We start from the raw sequence: 9,101 nt of genomic DNA on the forward strand, positions 1-9,101 counted from the left end.
TTTGGGGGAAGTCCAAGTGAAAGTCCATATGTGCATCTAGCACACTTTCTTGAGATCAGTGATATGTTGAAGATAAATGGAGTTTCTGATGATGCAATTTGACTCAGATTATTTCCTTTTTCTTTGAAGGACCGAGCTAGAGAGTGGTTACATTCTTTGCCACAGGGTTCTATCACAACATGGGATGAATTTTCTGAAGCATTTTTAGCTCAATATTTTCCACCAAGCAAGACAGCTAAGCTAAGAAATAAGCTGACTTCTTTCAAACCTAGAGATGATGAGAGCTTATATGAAGCATGAGAGAGGTATAAGGATTTGCAAAGGAGATGTCCACTGAAGGAACGGAAGCGTGAAAAACACAAGATTATACCATTGAATTCAAAAATTTTCACCTAGGGTCACATGCACCATGCAAGATTTATTTTTATCTATTTGATTTCAATGATAAACAACATATTAAAACTCTTTTAATATGTTTTTGGATCTGTATTTGCCATTTAAGATTTTAAAATTAATCAGATTAATTTTAGAACCCTAGATTAAATCAAGAACGATTACATTAACCTCTTGATGTGTTGCAGCGTGTCTGCGCCTTTGAGATTCGTCTTCAGGACACCAGATGTTGTCCCTCTAGCTTGTCCACACCAAGAACACCTATGGCAGCCCTTGAACAGCTTCTAAAGCCTTTTCTATTAATTAGAAATTCAAGTTCTGCCTTTTAAGATATTAGAGATGTAAACAGGACACTAGAAACAATTTCTAGTGTTCTTAATTCAAGAGATTGATGGCTAATCTCTTTGAATTGATGAGAGATGAAGAGAAATAGCTGGAGAGGCTCAAAGTGGCGTGACATATGAGAGGAGAGGCTACTGGTTATGTTTTCTTTTCATAACCACACTTAAATAGCTAGGTTAACACATTAAACCCTAGCCACATGTCACCTTTTGATTAGCTCTAGGTTTAAGTGACCCAATCACATTGTGCCAAGTGTCAAACCTATATTTAATCTTGATTTTAATCATCTTACATGATTAAAAATATTTGGCAAGCTTATGTGTTATGCCATGTGTCACCATCTCATGGTGCCACGTGTCAGACTGTGAAATGACCAAAATGCCCCTGTGTCTTAATTTTGAGTTCTTAACCCAAAATAATTATTTTCTTCTTCTAATTAATTTATATCAAATATAAATTAATTAATTAATCTCTATTAATTAATTTCTCATCAATTAAATTCATATTTAAACACTTTAAATATAAATTTAATTTATACTACACATCCAATAATCTAGATTTGGTTTCAAGTCATGCTAGGGACTTTGCAATTTTATTGCAAACCAAATCTATTTAATTAATCAATTAAACTCTTTAATTAATTAATTAAATCATATTTAAATAGGTGATAACTTGTGTATGTGTGTGACTTACTAGGCTCATCACTAATTGGCAATGAGACATGATATCAACTCTTAATATCATCAGAACTCTTTCTTACCATAAATGATTTCTCTAAATCATTTTATGCACCTCATAGACCATGGTTAACACCTAGCATAGCATGCCATGGCCACCCAATCAGTAATAAGGTTTACCTTAAATGAACCTATAATCATATGTTACCATGCACTAGAATCTCTCTGTTACAAAATCCCAACTCAATTTGAGTCATGGTTTATGTCAAACCCCATTTGCTATGAATATTATGTTCTCTTTTAATTCCAGTTCTTGATTAAAAGATTTTTCTCATCAGAAACTCTTTTCTGAATAAATCTATCTGTCTTGACCAGGAACTTGAAACATCAAAAACAATTAAATGAATATAGAATTTTATCCCTGTTTACTTAGAGGAACAGATTCCATCTTGATCAACACCTACCTTCATATATAACTAGTAGGAGCCAACACATGCCCATATACCCATACATAGTACAAGTATGAAAGCGATATCAAACTCAAACTACCTATATACAAGATAAGCTGTGCTATCTCAGGTCTAAAGATTATATGCACTGATATGATTTATGACAAAACATTGACAAGAGTAAACTCCATGTGCTTGTCATAAGTGTCACTGGTTCGGCCTACTTATCATTTATAAGTGCCTATCATGTTTGTTATATGGCATGAGACTCACCATTCCATCTTATTTATATCTCATATAAATAACTTTGGAACAAACATGAATACAATCTTTCTGGATAAGTCATGTCCTTATTATGAAGTATCCTCGATTGTGAACCTATTTATGATACTTCGTGCTAGAAATATTGTCACTCATATTCTTAACAACTTAAGAATAATATTTCTAACAAAATATCAATGGACCTTTTCTATTACACATAAATATATTATGTAAACGGAAAAGTGGAAATGCCTTTTATTAATAAAATATATACAAGATACATACTAAATGATATGCTCTAGGGCATACTACTAACATCCACATCATGGGATTCCTAAGTGGATGCTTGTTCAACACTTTTACAATAGAGTTTCACTAGCTATTAGAAGTACAATTGATGCATCTTCTGGAGGTGATCTTATGGAGAAATCTGAAGATGAAGCTTTTTCTACTCTTGATAAAATTGCTTATAAAAATTACCAGTGGAGTTATGAGAGGAATGAGGTCAAGAAACCAGCTGGTATGTTTGAGCTTGATGCCATGAATATGATTAATGCTAAGTTTGATGCTTTGACAAGGAAAATGGATAAGCTAAGCATAAAAGTAGATTCTTTAGTTCGAGGTTCTAATAATTCAGTAGAAGTTAGAGCTGCAAATGTCAATTGTGCAGCTGATTTTTCCGCACTTAGTCAAGATTTTTCGAGTGAGCAAGTAGATTATGTGGGGAACTACAATCAAAGACTAGGCGGTAACCCATTTTCTGCAACTTATGATCCAATATGGAGAAACCACCCAAATTTCTCTTGGGAAGGTAGACAAGGACAACACCAAAATTTTCAGCAACCTTTTGGGTATCAACAACATCAGAATTTTCAGTAGAATAGAGATCATCCTCTTGGAATTCCTAAACCTCAAAATGCACCTGCTCCGCCACAACCACAACAACCTCTACCACAACAAGCACAACCAGACAAGACAGCTAGATTGGAAGCTATGATTGAGACTTTACTTATGAGCCATCAAATTCAACAAGATATGATTTCTCAATTAGCATCTAAAGCAAATCAAATGGCAACACACAATAAGATGTTAGAGAATCAAATAGCTCAATAAGCTAGCTCTTCAAACAAAAAAGCATTTGGGAAGCTCCCTAGCTAACCAAAAAATTCAAGGGAGCATTGCAAGGTTATTACATTGAGAAGTGGAAAAATATTGGAGAGTGGAGATAAAAAGATTGAAGAGAAAATTGAAGAAGAGAAAAACAGAGAAGGAGATGAAAAAACTGAAGTTGAAGTTAGAATAGAAGCTGAGAAAGAGAGTTCAGTGGAAGAAAAAGGAAGTAAAGAGAAAGAGAATAAAGAGGAAGAACCTAAATAAGTAGCACCTAAAGCCTACATGCCACCTTTACCATTCCCACAAAGGTTCCAGAAAGTAAAGTTGGATAAACAATTTGGGAAATATTTGGAGGTATTGAAGTCTTTGCATGTGATTATTCCTTTCATTGATGCCTTAGCACAAATGCCTTCATATGCTAAATTTTTGAAGGAAATTTTATCTAACAAGAAGAAGTTGGAAGAATTTGAGACCGTAGCTCTCACAGAAGAAAACAGTGCTATTTTGTAAAATAAGCTTCCACCCAAACTGAAAGATCCTGGTAGTTTTTCCATACCATGTCACATTAGGGATATCAGTATAGATAAGGCTTTATGTGATCTTGGAGCTAGTGTTAGTCTAATGCCATTGTCTATCTATGAGAAAATGATGATTGGAGAAATGAAGCCTACCACCATTTCACTACAATTAGCAGATAGGTCTATTAAATTTCCAATTGGGGTGATTGAGAATGTTCCTCTGAAAGTTGGAAAATTTTTCATACCGGTAGATTTTGCAGTATTGGAGATGGAGGAGGATGTACACATTCCTATTATTCTTGGTAGACCTTTCCTTGCTACTGCTGGAGCTGTGATTGATGTAAAAAATGGAAGGCTTACATTAGAAGTTGGGGAAGAAAAAGTTGAATTTAATTTGTTCAAGCAATGAAAAAGAAAGATGATTCAAATTAATGCTTGAGAATTGATGTGATAGATGAAGTGGTCAGAGAAGTGCTCAAAAAGCAACATCCTGAAGATCCCTTAGAAGCTTGTTTGGTTTACAACATCAAAAAGGGGGATGAGATTGAAGAAGCTGCAGAATATGCTAAAATCTTGGAAGGAAATCCACCTTTGCCTATGGCTAGTATTGAGAAGATTGAGATTTAAAGCAAGATACAACATCATCATCAATGCTTGAAAAAAGTGAAGCACCGAAGGTAGATTTGAAACCTTTTCCAACAAATCTCAGGTATGCATTTCTTGGTCAAAATTCTACATATCTTGTGATTGTTAGTGCTAAACAGAATGATTGTGAAGTTGAAAATTTATTAAGAGTTCTTAGAAAGCATAGAAGAATAATTGGTTATACCATTGATGATATTAAAGGAATACATCCTTTTGTGTGCATGCATAGAATTTTGTTGGAAAATAATCATAAAGCCTCTAGAGAGTCACAGAGGATATTGAATCCAACTATGAAAGAGGTTGTGAAAAAGGAAATCTTGAAATTGCTTGATGCAAGTATCATTTACCCTGTTTCTGATAGCAATTGGGTAAGTCCAGTTCATGTTATACCCAAAAAGGGGGGCATCACAGTAGTGAAAAATGAAAATGATGAACTAATACCTATTAGGACTATAACTAGATGGAGAATGTGCATAGACTATAGGAAGCTGAATAATGCAACTAGAAAGGACCATTTTCCATTACTATTTACAGATCCTATGCTTGAGAGATTAGCTCATCATTCTTATTTTTACTATTTAGATGGCTATTTAGGGTTCTTTCAGATCCCTATTCACCTGGATGATCAGGATAAAACCACCTTCACATGTCCTTATGGTACCTTTGCATATTGAAGGATGCCATTTGGATTATGTAATGCCCCAGCTACATTTCAAAGATGTATGATGTCCATATTTTCTGACATGATTGAGGATATTATGGAAGTGTTCATGGATGATTTTTCTGTGTATGTTAAATCTTTCAATGAATGCTTATCTAACTTGTCTAAAGTTTTGCAGAGATGTGAAGAGTTTAATTTAGTTTTGAATTGGGAAAAGTGCCATTTTATGGTACAAGAAGGAATTGTTTTGGGACATCTTATGTCAAACAAGGGTATTGAGGTGGACAAAGCAAAGGTAGAAATTATTGAGAAAATGCCACCCTCGACATCTATGAAAGGAGTGAGGAGTTTCCTGGGGCATGCTGGATTTTACAAAAGATTCATCAAGGATTTTTCTAAGATTTCTAAACCTCTTACTAATTTATTGAGTAAAGATGTGGAATTTCATTTTGATACTGATTGTATGAATGCTTTTTGCAAGATAAAGGAAGCTTTGATATCTGCCCCTATTATGCAACCACTCGATTGGTCATTACCTTTTGAGTTGATGTGCGATGCTAGTGATTATGCCATTGGGGCTGTTTTGGGACAAAGGAAAGATAAGAAGGTGTATGCAATATATTATGCAAGTAGAACCTTAGATGATGCTCAAATAAATCTACTACAGAGAAAGAGTTTTTGGCAGTGGTATTCGCAGTAGATAATTTCAGGTCCAATCTTGTGGGGTCTAAGGTAATAGTGTACACAGATCATGCAGCTATTAAGCATCTCCTTCAGAAAAAAGAGGCCAAACCTAGGTTGATAAGGTGGGTACTACTCCTTCAAGAGTTTGACTTGGAAATTAAGGATAAGAAAGGAGTAGAAAATGTAGTAGCAGATCATTTGTCTAGATTGAGGTAAGAACAAGGAGATAATTTGGGGAAAGAGCTTCCAATAGATTATTATTTTCCTGATGAGCAGGTGTTGGTAATCATGAGTGCAAAAATCCCTTGGTATGCAGATTTTGTGAACTATTTGGTGTGTGGAATCCTTCCACCTGATCTGACATGGCAGCAAAAGAAGAAATTTCTTTTTGATGTGAGGGATTATGATTGGGAAGAGCCATTTTTGTTTAAGAGATGTGGAGATGGGTTGATTAGAAGATGTTTAGCTAATGAGGAGATAGGGAATGTTATTAGAGATTGCCATTCTTCACCTTATGAGGGTCATATGAGTGTTACAAAGACTGTAGAAAAAGTTCTTCAAGTAGGGTTCTTTTGGCCACATATGTATAGAGATGTGAGAAAGTTTGTAAATGCATGTGATAGGTGTCAAAGGATGGGTAATATGTCAAAAAAAGATGAAATGCCCCTCCAAAACATATTGGAAGTGGAACCATTTGATGTGTGGGGCATTGATTTTATGGGACCCTTTCCATCATCCGTTGGACACAAGTACATTTTAGTCGGAGTAGATTATGTGAGCAAATGGGTTGAAGCTATACTATCTCCAACTAATGATTTTAGAGTTGTGATCAAATTCCTTAAGAAGTTTATTTTTACAAGATTTGAAACTCCACGTGCCATTATAAGTGATGGAGGTTCTCATTTTTGCAACCATCAATTTGAGAGATTATTACAAAAATATGGAGTAAAGCACAAGGTTGCAACACCCTACCATCCACAAACTAGTGGTCAAGTGGAGATCTCAAATAGAGATTTGAAAAAAATTCTTGAGAAAACAGTGAATAGTTCAAGGAAAGATTAGTCATTAAAGTTAGATGATGCTCTTTGGGCCTATAGGACAGCTTTTAAAACTCCCATTAGCACCACCCCTTTTAGATTGGTTTATAGGAGAGCTTGTCATTTATCTTTAGAGTTGGAGCATAGAGCATATTGGGCCATAAGGACACTGAATTTTGACTTAAAAACTGTAGGAGAAAAAAGAATGTTGCAATTAAATGAACTTGAGGAACATAGATTGGATGCTTATGAAAATGCCAAGCTTTATAAGGAAAGAACTAAAAGATGGCATGATAAGCATATTAGGAGGAAAGAATTTCAAAAAGGGGATATTGTTCTTTTATATAATTCTAGGTTAAGGTTATTTCCCAGAAAATTGAAGTCAAAATGGTCAGGGCCTTACACTGTTACAAAGATATGTCCATATGGAGCTGTGGAGATAGGGAATGAAACCTCAGGTACTTTCAAAGTTAATGGGCAGCGATTAAAGCATTATATTGTTGGAGAGCCCACACAAAAGGTTGTAGAGGTTTCATGGCTTAGTTCCTCAACTAGGGGTATTTAGGTGATTTGGAGTGGAAGGTCAAGCTTAAGACCTTAAACAAGCGCTTCTTGGGAGGCAACCCAAGCGTATCCTTTTATAGTTTATTAATTTTCCATTTCATTTCATTTTTAGTTTTTACCCTCATAAAACTCAAAAGTGACATTTGTTTATCTTTTGTAGGTCATTCATGAAGATTGGGCAAATTGACACTTAGAGCAAAAAGAAAGAATTGAAAGGGGGCAAGTATAAAGCAAATTTCTGCACTTTATCTAGTCCCTATGAACAGTAACACTTTTAAACTTGTGCTAAACTGCTGATATTGAAATCTACTTGATAACACATGTCTGACTTTGTGTCTTGTGTACATTTTTGTGAAATGCAATTTAAGGGAGGATCAATTTTGATATTTAGGACTGATGTGAGCTTTATTGGAGTGAAAAATTACTATTTGTTAAGTTTTACCTTTTAGTGTATATATAGTTTTTGTAGTCTGTTAGAATTTGCATGTTTTTTTTTAGTTACTGTTTATCTTACTATTCATGCTACTGTTCATGCTGCTTAAGAGGTCAATCTTTATATCTTTCTGCAATTTTTGAATTATTGGAATCTGTCTCAAATGTTTTGGAAAATGTGCTTTGGGTATAAGCTTAGGAATAAGACCATTTTAGTAGGTTTGCAAAGGGTAATCACAATCCATGCCTAATTTAAGCTATTTGCCTTTCAATTCCCTCATGGTTGTATTTTGTTTGATAAGTTTATGAGAGATGATGAGCTAAAATTTTTCAATTTTATGGTGTTTATGTGTATTTGAGATTTGCTGAGGGTCGTGATAGCATTCCATAGCATTTGGACTGTTTTTTGTAAGTAAAATCATAATTTTTCCTAAAACCTGCCAAAATTTGCTGATGATGTTGTTTACCCTATGTTGTACCCTATGCAACTCCTGCTTAACCCTAAGCAACACCAGAATCTTTAGTTCAGCAATTGCTATGTGCTTACCCTAAGCTGTACCCTTTGCAATCCATGCTTAACCCCAAGCATTACCCCAAGTTACCAATTGTCTGCCCTAAATTTTAAAAGTCCTAAATTTCCACCACTTTTATTCCATTCTCACTCCTGATAAACCAGAGCACTCTCATACTCTCTCCACCATCTCTTCCGGCTATTCTTGGGAAGTTAAAGAGATTATTCTTCTTTATTAAATGGCGAGAACCAAGATTTGGTCTACCCACAAACCCAGAAAATCCAAACATTCTGCTAAATCGGAAATGGCTACTCCATCTTCACCTTCTGCTAACCCTAACCCCAGTCCCAGTCCGCCATCGCCACTACAGACGCCACCAAGCACCCCACCATCACCACAATCACCTCTACCATCTTCAACACCACTACCTAAAAACCAAACACCCTCCCTCATTCTGCCGACACCCCTCACACCATAAAATGAAGCCGTTATTGAGACACCCATCCTAGCCCCTGCCATAGAAACCCCAATTGAAACACCCATTATTGAAACCCAAATTCAAGAACTGATGCCTAAACCTATGCCAACTCAAGCCAAACCTAAAACCAAAACCAAAATGACTGTGGGTAGAACCAAGAAAGCCGTTGTTGCAAAAAGAAAAGGGAACCCCTCTGTTTCTTTGGACTTTGACTCTTCACCTAGGGTTTCCTCTGAACCAGTTAGTAAAAGAACTAGGTCATCATCGTCAATTTCATCACCAGTAGCTCCACTTCTTGTATTTCAGTCACCCTTACCCTCTCCCCAGCCCGCCAG

The 9,101-nt window shown here is 35.5% G+C and overlaps 1 non-coding gene across 1 annotated transcript; it reads right to left on the bottom strand.

Annotated features, from left to right (window-relative positions):
• Nucleotides 1-237: 237 nt before the first annotated feature.
• LOC131178195 (small nucleolar RNA R71) lies at nt 238-339 on the bottom strand. Its single transcript, XR_009147328.1, has one exon. It is a non-coding gene; the product is annotated as a small nucleolar RNA R71 (small nucleolar RNA).
• Nucleotides 340-9,101: the final 8,762 nt, after the last annotated feature.

This window comes from Hevea brasiliensis, chromosome 2 (genome assembly GCF_030052815.1).
Source record: "Hevea brasiliensis isolate MT/VB/25A 57/8 chromosome 2, ASM3005281v1, whole genome shotgun sequence".
NCBI lineage: Eukaryota > Viridiplantae > Streptophyta > Magnoliopsida > Malpighiales > Euphorbiaceae > Hevea > Hevea brasiliensis.